Source organism: Mustela erminea, chromosome 3, assembly GCF_009829155.1.
Source record: "Mustela erminea isolate mMusErm1 chromosome 3, mMusErm1.Pri, whole genome shotgun sequence".
In the NCBI taxonomy this organism is placed as follows: Eukaryota; Metazoa; Chordata; class Mammalia; order Carnivora; family Mustelidae; genus Mustela; species Mustela erminea.
In genome coordinates, this window is record NC_045616.1 from 342,644 (window position 1) to 356,447 (window position 13,804).

The 13,804-nt window shown below is 41.9% G+C and overlaps 1 pseudogene; it reads right to left on the reverse strand.

Moving 5' to 3' along the window:
* Positions 1-540: 540 nt before the first annotated feature.
* LOC116587452 lies at positions 541-659 on the reverse strand (annotated as a pseudogene).
* Positions 660-13,804: the final 13,145 nt, after the last annotated feature.

Consider the following 13,804-nt stretch of genomic DNA (forward strand, 5'->3'; position numbering starts at 1 on the left):
TTCTGGGGGCCGGAAGATCACTTTTTCATTCAAGAGGAGGGCCTGATACCTTGTCACTCAGGCATTTGTCATCCACCGGTCTGGTGGAGTCTGGAGAAGGCCCTTGATAACATGGGTGGTGGTCAATATGAGATTTTGACCCAGAGTCAATTTGCATGCATCCTTGACCAGGAGGGCCATGGCAGCAATTATGCAGAAACAAAGGGGGAACCCAGCTGCTACTGGATCTAGTTTCTTGCTAAGATAGGCCACTGGCCTTCACCAAGGCCCCAGAGTCTGAGTCAAAACTCCTTTAGTCAGCCCTGCCTTTTCATCCACATACAAGTGGAAGGGCTTGGTAACATCTGGGATGACCAATGCTGGGGCATACAGTAAGGCTCTTTGTAATTCCCAAAATGCTCCTTCTGCCTCAGCTGTCCACACTCTACCATAGTGAGTCCTCCCTTAGCCAGTTCGTAGAGAGGTTGTGCCATCTCCGTGAAGGCAGCACCCACAGCCTGCAGTAGCCCACCATCCCAAGAAATTCCCTCTTGGAGATCAAAGCGAAAGCAACCGGTATTCCCTGGCAGTCTTCCATCCAAGTACTAACCAGGCCTGACCCTGCTTAGCTTCCGAGATCAGACGAGATTGGGCGCGTTCAGGGTGGTATGGCCGTAGACAGACAATCAAAGGGTTCTTACCCGATATTCTCAGATGAGTATACGCGACACCCTATATAACATGGAACTGTCCTTCCCTTGCTGGAGGAAGCTGAACTTTCTCATACCCTACTGTTACCTTAATCTGTCCAGGCTTGGTTAGCTACCATATCTCTCTTGTTCAGTTACTTTGGCCCCCAGCCTTCTTGGGCTACTGATGCCTTGTGGTCATACCCATTCTGTACAAAAGAAGAGGTAGTGGAGGGTTTCTAAGTGCTTGGAACAGAATGATGTTTCAGACATATGGACATGTCGTTCAAAGATGCAGAGGCTGCAGAGAGAGAGCATATTCAGGAACGTGCCAGCAGCTGCACATGTATCAATTGGGACAGGTCCCTGGCAGCCTCCGATGGCCAAGATTTGAAGCCTTGACTCCCGAGCTCCTCCCATGGTCCTTTGTGTGACCCATCATGTCCAGACATCAGAGAAGAGGGACGGGCAGCTCATGGAACTTCAGAGAGTTTTCTTCCCCTTGGAAGATGGCTTCCTAGACTCAAAGTGGACCCTCAGACTCTCGTTTTTCTAGGTCTGAAAGCCAACACAGAGGTGCTGAGGCTCATGGGCATGCATGTTCTAGCATGGGGGTATCGGCCACCTGGCAGCAGTGCTGCCTCACCTGAACCCACACCGCCCACTCCCCAGGCTGTGCTCCCAGGAGCAGCAGCACTCAGCAAGGGGAGGCTACCCGGCCCTGCTGCCGGCTACTGATCCCAAGTTCCTGACGATGGACGAAGGCACATAGGCACACCTTTGAGCCTACACACCTCTGCTGGGTGCTGAGCCAGAGTCCAAATTCATTGCACAGAATTTCCCCTGTTCCATCTCCCAGATTCTGGGTGGAGGAGCCCAGAGAGAACAGCTGTGGTCTGCTCTGCCATCGGAGCAGGGCTGTCCCTGGATGCTGTCCTTCTCGCATCCCTCACAGGAACTTAGGACCGTCTTATCTAAGGTCTGTCCGTATAAACCCTGGACCAGGCTACTCTGTGGAGTAGATGACCGTTATGCCATATGACACCCTGCAAGATTCAGGGTGCAGTCCATTCAGATTCCATAACGGAAGCGGTGGAGCCATAGAGATACATTCACAGTCAGGCACTCTCCAGATTCAAACAGGTTGGACACCCTCCCCTTTGGGTATCCTTGGCTAATGGGAGGTGATCAGTTTCCCCTTCCATTCTTTTATGAATGGATTTAGCTCTGACAGTGGCCTCAGGGCTGTTTTTCTCTCTTTTTACATATCTCCTACTTTTTACATACAGAGTTGCTTTTCTCATTTCCATCAGTCTTAACTGCACTTAACAGAATTTTGTACTCTTAGGAGTACCTTAACCTCTACTGAAGACAAAACCAACTGTGAGTTGTTACAACAGAATTCTTTAGATGGCAAATTTATCAATCAGTTAAGCACAGAACGTGTTCACCAGCAGATTTCAAAAGTACAAACCCAGTTCCAGCAACGAGCGCCCTAGCATTTCATCCCATTTGGTTAGGATCTAGATGTCCAACAAATTTAACTCCATTTGTCATTCAAGCAACCCTTCACAGTTTCAGTCTTACCAAAGACTTCAGAAGCCACTTTAACAATTACTCATTAAACCCTTGAAACAGACAGTTAACCATCAATCAGCCCAGCCATCCCTTCCCCAACAAACCTCATGTTCCACCTGGGCCCATTCCACTTCAGATGCCATGCTTTCCCTGCCAGCAAGGGGGAAGGGCTAGGCAGCCCACATCGGGCCAGAGAAGGCAAGGAATTCCCCGAAACAAAAGAAGTTTCGGCAGCTGCTTGGGAATATTCCTTAAAGTCTTTGTCTCGAGGTCGGTTCATCCCACAGTGCCAGTTCTGCTTACCAAAAGTGGCCCACTAGGCACTCATATTCCATGCCCGATTCTAATAAGCATCAGCATTGGACACCTCAACCCGGCATTTGACTTACTCCAGGTGGCTCGTTATAGCCCTTAACACATGAAATGAGTGAGGGAGACGCCCCACATCTATTATGAGGAACAGAGAGATGAAAACCAGCGTCCCCTTACTCTCTGCTTGCCACATTCCTTCAACCATAACAGCACAACAGACAACAACAAAAGAACAAGGCAAAAACAAACGTAGACCCAGCTATCCTTATCCAGAGCCTGCTGCTGGGGGGGGTGCTTTCTTGGTCTCCTACAAACACAACACAACACACAATAGACAACAAAAAAAAGACAACTGCAGACCCAGCGATTCTTACCCAAAATTTGTCACTTGAATTGTCTTGGCACCTCTGCCAAGCATCAACTGACCACAAATTGTTATTTCTGTACTCAATTCCATTGATTTGTTGGTTTATCTTTATGCCTGCATGTACCACAGTCTAGATTATTGTAGCTTAAGGTTTTATCTCCCCTGCTTGTTTCAGGTTCAGTTTGTTCTCTTCTCAATATTTTTAAGGTAGGGTTTGAGAGGTTTTTTGTATCCTTTAAAACAGGTGATTACTGCTATAATTTCCCTTTAAGTACTGTTTTAGTGGCATTCCATAAGCTTTGGAGTGTTGCATTTGTTTTTGTATAGCTCAATGGATTTCCTAATTTGATTTTTCTCTTTGATCTACTGACCAAATTTATGGAGTGCATTAATTTCTACACACTTTTTAATTTACCCAGAGATTGCCACTGGTGGGGGCTATCTTTATCCCCCAACCGTCTAAGGGGACTTGAACCCTTCAACTGTCTCAGGGGAGGCAGGGGGCTTGCACCCCCCGACCGTCTAGGGGGAATCGAAACCCCCAACCGCCCAGGGGAACTCGAACCCCCTGACCACCCAGGGGGACTCGAACCCCCTCAAATGGCAGGGGACTCGAACCCCCCGGGACCACCGAGGGGGACTCGAACCCCCCAACTGTACAAGGGGACTCGAAACCCCTGTCGATCTATCAGCAGAGGGATGGGGCGTCCCCGCATCCACTCCGGCCCTGGGGAGCATGGCTGCGTCCAGCTTCTCCCCAGTGGGCTATACCCTGGAGCTCCAACCAGACAGACAGATAGGATCCCAATACCTCTGAACTCAATACCTCCAAACCCAATACCTCCGAACCCAATACCTCAAAACCCAATACCTCTGAACCCAATACCTCAAAACCCAATATCTCTGGAGGCTTTTCCTAAAAATTCTGATGCTGGCTCAGTTCTCGTCGTTTGATCCCGGATGAGCCCCCAAATGTTAGGGTCCGTGATCAAAGGAACAAGACTGATACAAAGCAAAGATCAAACAAAACTTTATTTCATGCCAAACATCAAGAATCAAACTGACAGGTCAGGGCTATCTCTTACGAAAAGGCGAGGATGATGTTCCCGACAAGGTCACTCCCAAGAAGGCCACTCCAGACGAGGCTGCTCGACATGAGGCTGCTCGGCAGATGAGGCCGCTCCATGATCGGAGCTGCTCCCAAGAAGAGGCCACTCCCAAGATGAGGCCACTGCTCCATGAGGTTGCTCCCCAGACAGGGCCACTCCCAAGAAGAGGCCATTCTGGACAAGACGGCTTCCCGGACAAGGCCGCTCCCGACGACAAAGAGGCAATGATGACAGCGACGATGACAAGGAGGACAACCCGGATGACAGACTCTACTCCCCACGATACCACTCTGACAAGGCTGCCACCCGGAGGAAGTCACCGCTGTGGACAAGGCCGCTCGTGGCTCGGGGTGGCGAGGCATTTTGCGGCAAGGCTACTGGCAGCTAGGGGCCGTTGGCATCTCAGGGCCACTGGCGTCTCGGGACCACTGGCATCCAGGGACTTCAGGCGTCAGGACCGCTGACCGCTGGGCCGCTGGTGTCTCGGCACCGCTGAACCGTTGGTGGTGGGACTGCTCGCGGCGGTTATAGCTCTTACAAGAGCTGTTATAGCTCCTCCACTCTGCCGACTCTTTGCTCCCGTCGACTCTTCTTTTGCTCCCCTCGACTCTTCTGCTCCCGTTGCAGCTCTCCTCCTGCTCCCGGTGCAGCTCTCCTCGATTCTTCTGCTCCCGTCGCAGCTCTCCTCCTCTTCTGCTCCCATCGCAGCTCTCCTCCTGCTCCCAGTGTAGCTGTCCTCCTGCTCCGGTACAGCTCTCCTCCTTCCCTGCTAGCCTGGCAGCAACCTTTATGCGGTTGGTTGAGTCCCACCCCTATACAGGTGGCCAATCGGATCTCAATCCACCCTAGTGGATATACACATGCTGCACCGATTGGACATCTCCACCTGGCCTGCCCCACCCCTACATCCGGGGTCCACAAGCAAGTTCCTCTGGGAGGGGCAGGCCCTTACAATACTTGTGAGAAACTAGGTTTTCCATATACTCTTTAATCAAAATTGCATATGAAACAGAGAACCAAATGGGAGACTTGGACTTTCTCTCTGTAAAATCTGTAATTCTGAAATATACTATACACACACACACACACACACATATGTGTGTATTGTCAATATTTTTAATTTTGGAAAACAGTTATTTTTCATAAAGACTTAATGTATAATGGGTTTATTTTTATTTTAAAGTGTTTGAATTCGGGGCACCTGGGTGCCTCAGTCTTTATGCATCTGCCTTCAGCTCAGGTCATGATCCCAGGGTCCTGGAATTGAGCCCCACATGGGCCTCCCTGCTAAGTGAGAAGCCTGCTTCTCCCTTTTCCCCTGTTTGTGTTCCCTTGCTTGCTATCACTCTCTCAAATAAATAAATAAAATATTTAAAAAAAAATAAAATGTTTCCATTTTTCTAGTCTTTGTTGTGGTAAATATCAATACCTTATAACATACATAACTTTTGGATCCTCAGTAACTTTACACTGTACATGCATTTTGAGACCAAGTGATTTTATAAGAATAGCTCCTCTAATATATGCATATTGAAGTAAACAATTTTTTTAAAGATTTTATATATTCACCTTACAGACAGAGATCACAAGTAGGCAGAGAGAGAGAGAGAGAGGAGGAAACAGGCTCCCGCTGAGCAGAGAGCCCAACGTGGGGCTCGATCCCAGGACCCCGGGACCATGACCGAAGCCAAAGGCAGAGGCCCCAACCCACCGAGCCACCTAGGTGCCCCAGTAAATGATTTTTTCTTTTTTACATAAGAGAATTGTAAGCATCATAATGGAGGTCACTTAATCAAAAGAGAAATTAAGTTGACTTAAGAATATACAAAGTCAGATAATCTATCAAAAGTAATATCTTAACCATGGTCTGAGTATGTGAAATCTCTTAAACAGTGCGGTTCTCAACCAAGGTAGGGCATCAGTCTCTTAATACTACTTCCCTTTTAATTCCAAAGTCATAATGCATCAAAGGAGCAAGACTGGCATCAAAAAGATGCCATGGTCTTGATTTTAAATGAATATCCCAAGTTAAGATTTTTTTCTCTTACATGGCCCCCACTACAAAGCCCATTCCTCTTGAAATGTCAAGGAAGTGGTGGGAGGTTGGGGTACCATGTGGTGGGTATTATAGAGGGCATGGATTGCATGGAGCACTGGGTGTGGTGCAAAAATAATGAATACTCTTATGCTGAAAATTAAAAAAATAAATTAAAAAATGTCAAGGAAGTACAATTTCTTTGAAAGCCAGACATTTCCTTCTGTACAGAGTGGACCACTTCTACTTCTAATTGAGAGGTGAGTGTCTGAGAAATTGAAGGGATCCAAGGGATTTGTAAGATGATCTAACTCTCCCCAGAGCACAGATCCAAGTGTGACCCCTGGGCATTTTGTAACTGATGGGGGTCTTCCCTGCCCTCACCACAGGGGTCAGAGTAAAGGAAAGTATGTAATTGTAACTGCCTGGTGCTTACTTCAGTAGTTCATAGCTATGGCCTTGGCGAATTTTCACGTTTTTTCCCCCTTCCATACTATAATGTTGTATAATATAATTATATTGTATATTTTCACTGCAGATTTAGAGATGAACCCAGGAACAAATCACTGAGAAAGTTGGGTGCATCATACTAGATTTCTTTAGAGTTCTATTTATAACATAGTGTCCTAGCTAAGTGTGTACCCTGGACTCAAACACTGTCTCTATCACTATCACTTACTGACCTTGGTTAGTAAGGGTGAGTTGCTTAACATTTCTTTGTCTTAATTCAGTCTCCTAGTCTCCTGTAACATAGTGATAATAATCACTTGTACAACTATCATAGGGGCTTTTTAAAAGTTAAAGCGTGTGTGTGTGTGTGTGTGTGTGTGTGTGTGTGTGTGTGTGTGTTTGTGTTTGTGTTTGTGTTTGGAGTAGTGAGTAGAACATAATAAAATTTTAGTCACTTTGGCTAGTATACTTATTGCTACAGTGGTCTTATCCTATGATGGGTCTTTCTGCCTTTAGGAATTGTTTAAAGGCTGGGACACTTTTATTTTTCCTTCTATTTTCTTTTGTACAGGCTTTTTTTTAAGATTTTATTTATTTATTTGACAGAGATCACAAGTAGGCAGAGAGGCAGACAGAGAGAGAAGAGAAGCAGGCTCCCTGCTGAGCAGAGACCCCCAATGAAGGGCTTGATCCCAGGAACCTGGGATCATGACCTGAGACAAAGGCAGAGGCTTTAACCTACTGAGCCACCCAGGGGCGCTTTTTGTACAGTTTTTAATCTTCGATAGATAGAATCTCTTCTGTAATCATTATCTACCTACTGATACATTTTTAAGGAGTAATCCCTAATCACTATCTCTACTTTTTCTTTCCTTTACTCAAATTCATTGTTTTAAACACTTTTTGACTAGATTCTATTAACAAGGTTTTGTGAAACTGCTCTCACAAAGGTCTTTAATGACTATCTATATGCTGAATCTAAAAACAACTTGGACTTTGAGTTGCAATCATTTGGCTTTCTATGGGCCATTGTTGAGAATCTCCTTCTATTTTGTTTCTCCTTTTTCTCTCTGGTCCTCCTTCTCAGTGTTGGATGGAGTCTTTCTCCAGTCACACATCAATCTTGAGGTTATTTTCCAGAGGCCTAACTGAAGTCGTCTTTTCTTTCTGTTTTATATACTCTACATGTGTGAGACTGCCAAAACTTTTTTTTTAAACGATCAGAGTAAAACTATTTATTCCCTAATCTGTATTTCCTTTTTAAAGCTCTAGACTTCTATATCCAGAGGAAGCGTTATATCTTTATATATACAATTTTTCTAGAGTATTTTCATAATATAATTTTAATGAGGTAAAAATAATCTGAGGAGAAAGAAATAAAAGAAACTTCTAAATATTAAAAGGTAAATTTATAATTTTTTTCTATAATTACAGAATACTGAAAACAACGTTAGTGTCAAATGCTAGACTTGTTGGGGAAAACTGAACTATGCTTGTTGACCTAGAAAGATCACAACATACTATTGACTGAAAGAATAGGTCACAACACATGACTGATTGGAAGAAGAGTACAATACTGTGCATTTATTTATTGATTGACATTGAGAGAGAGATCTAAAGTAGGCAGAGAGGGAGGCGGAGGGGGGAGGAGCAGGCTCCCCACTGAGCAGAGAGCCTGATGTGGGCCTGATCCCAGGACCCTGAGATCATAACCTGAGCCAAAGGCAGAGGCTTAACCACTGAGCCACCCAGGCACCCTTAATTAAGTGAATATGATTAGACTGTCATCAAGGAAATTTTAATTTGGCTCATGACTAGCAGAACTTGAAGGGCATATGCTGCCAGCCTCCCTGCCTACAATTGCTTCTATTTTCTTGCTTCTGGAGTACATGTTATATATGGGTTACTACAACTTTGAGAAAGGATACTTTCTTGAGGGTAAATTCTGATTAGTAAAGCCAACTGCATTTAATTCTCTTCCCTTTGTCATTAAATGTTTTAGGGATGGCACCATAACACAGTTTTGGCCAAAATCTTTTAATTTTTTGTGTGTGGGGGGTACATCTGGGTGGCTCAGTGAGTTAGGCCTCTGCCTTCGGCTTAGGTCATGGTTTCAGGATCCTGGGACCAAGCCCCACTTTGGGCCACCTGCTCTGTGGGGAGCCCGCTCCCCCACCCCCCACTGCCTGCCTCTCTGTCTACTTGTGATCTCTCTCTGTCAAATAAATAAATAAATAAAATCTTTAATTATTTTTCTTTGCTCTTAAAGAGAAATGGTGAGCTTTTCCTTCCCTCCCCAAATTATACTTATCAATATTTGATGATCTTTATAGGGTTTAAGTTTTAATTCCTTATTCCTTTAAGTTTTCAAGTTGAACCCTCTCTTTTTAAATCCCATCACTACAAAGTGACACAGTGTGTCTCATTCTTGAGAGCCTCTTATTGGATCATTTCATAGTTCATGAAAAGAACCATATTTTGAATGGTTCAGCTGAGAATAAAAACCACATGAAGTACTACAAAGCTATTCTATAAGTTTATCATAACTACTCAGGCCTCTGATTTTAGCCATAAAATCATTAGCTGTGACTGGATCCTTAGTAATGATAACATCTCCTTTCATAACATACATCAGTCCAAAGACATTTTGTTCATTTTATTTTAGGCCTCTCCCATAACAATTAGTATTTACGAGCTTTTCTCTTGAAGTATCATTCCAGATGTGGTTTTAGTTCTCCCCTAAGTGCTCTGGGGGATGCTCTACCTTCTACAGTGACCAGTGCTAAGGGCGATGTGATTCCTGAATTTCTGTCCTGGAATATACCTTGCATACTTTCCTTTTCTTTCTTCCTCTCACCCTCTCACTCTCTCTCTCTACCATCAACCCTTACTGTGCAATCAGTCTACACTTCTGAAGTTCTTCTAAGCCACAGTTTTTTTTCCGAGACTCTTTTTTTAAATTTTATTTATTTATTTGACAGAGAGAGATCACAAGTAGAGAGAGAGGCAGGCAGAGAGAGAGAGAGGGAAGCAGGCTCCCTGCTGAGCAGAGAGCCCAATGTAGGACTCGATCCCAGGACCCTAAGATCATGACCTGAGCTGAAGGCAGCGGCTTAACCCACTGAGCCACCCAGGCACCCCAAGCCACATTTTGTATCTTTCTAGTGTATATATATTTTTTCTTTCTAGATATTTTCCAATTTTTATCTATGGATTCAGAGATTCATAGAATACTTTGCAAATTTTAGAAAGCATGAAATCTGTTTGGATCTTTTCCAATTTTTGCATTTAAAATTTTATAACTTAGATTTTAAGGTCACAGTTTGGGGACTATTACCTTCCACTTACTGTAAATAGAATAAAAACTGCCAATGTAAGACCTCTCCTGGCAAAGATTATGTGTGCAAAGGAAACCAAATATTCCTTTCTAATTATTAATGAAAGGCTAAAGAATCAGGGCAGGTTTTGTTGTAAAATATGCAGAATGAAAAACTCTTAAGGAAGGTTGTTCAAGCCTCAACAAATCATACCGTCCAGAGCTAGTTAATCATAAACATAATAATCTGAATTGCTGGAATTTAAAAAAAAATGCATTTTTATGCAATGCTTGCTATACCCTGATTAACCTGGCAGTTTAGTGCAGGCTTTCCCCAAAAGCAATGGCCAGTTTTTACTCCAAATAAACAGAACTGTTGTAAGAATTCATGCCACAGTCCACAATGCTAATCAGTTTAGAAGAAGCTTAAATTACCTTGTAAACATGGCTTTAAAATTGTCTTTGTTTAACTTTCTTCCCTCAAACAATGCCGCTGTTTCTGAGGCATTTTCCTGGACCACAGGCCTCGACTGTGAAGATAAGTTAGGCACCCTAACAAGAGCAACAACCATCTTTCAACTGCGGGAATGACTTAGAGGGTTTCTGTTTTGTTGCCGGTGCAGGTTTTCATCCTTTACCTTCTTTTCTGTTATGGTCTCTACAGTAGTTGTGTGAGGTTGGTTCTTTTTACTTCTCTTTTACAAAATAAGAGAAATAACCAAAGACCAGAGATTTTAACTGCATTTTCCTGCCTGAGGTATGTGTTGGAGCCAGTATTTGAACGCAGGTTTGCTCTGCTGCAAGTGCCTGATTCTGTGTTCGAGTTAGACACCCACAGGCTGTCAACATGCCTGTCCAAACATCACACTGACCCACTCTGGTACAGTTTCTCACCATAAAATGGAACCAATTAGTGACATGCCCCCCACCACCACTTTAACATTTCTATCTTAGTGTGCAAATCTTAAAATACAATAAAGTGACATTGGCTTGAATTTTCAGAGAATAATTCCATTGTAGGGGTGGGAAGTAGGTTAAAATATTATGTGTGATCTGAATCATAAAAATTTGTGAAGTTTGTTTTAAGGGTCTTTGATCTTAAAAGTTTAAATTTGTTATGTTGAAGACCTTTTTTTTTTTTTCCAAAATGGAGTTTATTTTCTACAGTATTAACTCTTCTTGGTTACTTGTACATAATGTCATCATTTTTTTTTTACCTTAGCAAAAACTTAGTAAATATCCTATCTTCTTACAGAAAGGATAAATGTTTTAGATCACTTTAAATATAAGAATGTCTATTCGGGGGGAACTGTGCATCTTTGGTCTGGAAATTTGGTTGTTTTTTCATCTGCATTTAGAGAAATTAATGTACAAATATTATCTAAAATTCTTAAATTCTTGGCATGATCACTGTGAAAATTCAGTTATCTCCTACCTTCCCCTTGTTGGAGATAAATTTACTCTTTCCATTATAAGTAAACAGAGTTTTGAAAAATATTGAAGATACTACTTCTAGATCGAAACTCATTTTGATGAAAAACAATGTTCAATGGAAGCCATTGAAATCTAGTTTATTAGTGGCTATTTTTATTAGTAAACTTGAATATTCTAGGTGCTGTGGAAGATAGGCATCTATCTTATTGCTTATTCATTTATTCTCTTTTATATTATTGTTCACTTCAGCCTGAAATATCATCACTTTCAATGACCTATTTCTCATCATAGTATTTGAAAAGAAAAAGCAGTAGGAAACATAGATGACTTTTCCTGAGATCCTGTGAAGTATGCATCTGTACCCACACTCTCCATGCTTGTTTTTTATATTTCCCAAAGCCAATGTGAAAATGGGTCATTTTCTCTTGATTAAGAAGTAATGTTTTTCTTGCCAAAACTAATGGATATCATGGATTAATGTCCTTTGCATATTAATATTAGAACAGAGTTTTGAGAATTTTTATTCAGTTAATTCTCTTAGCATAATTTCTTCCAATGCGAGTTATCCAATATCCAAAATGGGAGACTAAGGACAGCACTCCCTGGTGTTGTAACTTTTGTGTTTGTATCTTGAGAAGAGGCTAAAATAGAAGTAACATAAAATATTACATTTCCTGCCTCTTCTATGTATTTCAGGAAAGGAATTGCTAGATATAGAAGGACAAAATGTAATCTTTTGAAGGAAGGCAGAAGGCAACATAAAAACATTTATATTGACTATTAAAAGCTTGTGAAAGATTGTCTTTTTTTAAGATTTTATTTAAATGTTTGACAGAGAAAGACACAGAGAGAGAAGGAACAGAAGTGGGGAGTGTGGGAGAGGGTGAAGAAGGCTTCTGCTGAGCAGGGAGTCTGATGTGGGCCTTGAGCCCAGGACCCTGGGATCATGACCTGAGCTGAAGGCAGCTGCTTAACTACTGAGCCCCACTCAGGCACCAGATTGTGCTTTTTTTTTTTTAAGTCTAGTCGGAATTATTACATGTGTCATTTCAATTTGTATCACCTATATTTGGCATACTACATCTCTTAATTCAATACCACATACCTACACTATTTATATTATCCTCTCAAATCGTCAGAGATTTTTCTCTTCTGAAAGTGGTCCGGAAGGAAAGGAAATTTTTATACTTGTCAACCTACATGGTTTTATGAAACTTTTAACCACATAAAGGTTTCTTCTAAAAAGAAAAAGCAGTTTTTAACTTTTTTGATTTATGGGTTTGCTATATAGGCATTGTTGTACTCCTTTGCTGGAAAAATTTATCTGGGAAGACTTCCCTTCTCCCCATTTTACTGCCTTTAATTATATCTAGGTTTTCATGAGATTTCTACATAAGTTAATTGGATACATGTAATATCTAGTCATATCATGATCACAATCTTTACCTGGGAGAATGTAAGGACTGGAGTTCCAATGTTAGTGGGTGTAGACATTTTTGACCATGTATTTTTGAGATTAAATAAAAGGAAGATAAATTACAATTTATTCTATTCTTTTCCAATTACAAGCTAGGGTTAGAAAAGCCAAGTTTAGTCAGCTGACGATGAGATATCTGTAAATGAGCCTACTTGGAAACAGATTGGCAATTTAAATGAATAAGTTAATAAGATCCAATTATAGCTAATTTGCCCATCCTTTCTTTCCCTTGCCCTCCCACAGGCTTCAGAGTGTGAATGCCTTGCATGAGTTCCCGGGAGCAGAGGGGGAGGATTGAAGGTCAGAGGAGTTTGTAAGGAAAACAGTCACAGTTATTACACCTGTGTCAGCATTATGGGCTCTACCTTGACCACTGCCTCAGCTTCCTAATTGGAAATGGATTCAGTTATGAAACACATATCTTCAACTATGGGGCAGATGGCATCCCAAGAATTCATTGAGTAACTTGTAACCTAAATACTTGCAAAAATAATAGGAAGGGCAGAGTAACTAAAATGGTTTAGACCACTGTGTTTACCATAAAAATGCATTATTTTTTAGTGGGTAGATCAACTTTAATGTTGGAGTCAACACTTTGTGATTGTACTTCTTTCAGTGGAGCAAATGAATGGATTTATTTTTAATTAACAAAGTAGTCAAGGCTCAGTTTTGAGATTTTATAATTAAAGACAGATTTTTTCTCCAGCATTTTTTGTAAATAGCTATAGTTACATATCATCCTGGAGCCTGTTTTATGCCATATACTATCAATGAGATAGTGATAGTAAATTAGAGCTAAAACTAAATGTATGTATTAGGATATAACTTTTACTTTTTTCCCCATAGCTTTCTACAGTAACCTAAGGGAGGAAATTAGTGCAGATACAGTGTCACGCAAGGAAAATGATCAGATTTGTATGTGAAGTGATTAGAAGCATTTGAAAGAGATGATATCTTCATATTACTTTACCTCATTTAATTCATTAGAAAAAACCACTTTTCCCAATAGATTTAAGGAATAAAGATCACATTTGCTTAGGATTAGTGGACAGGCATTT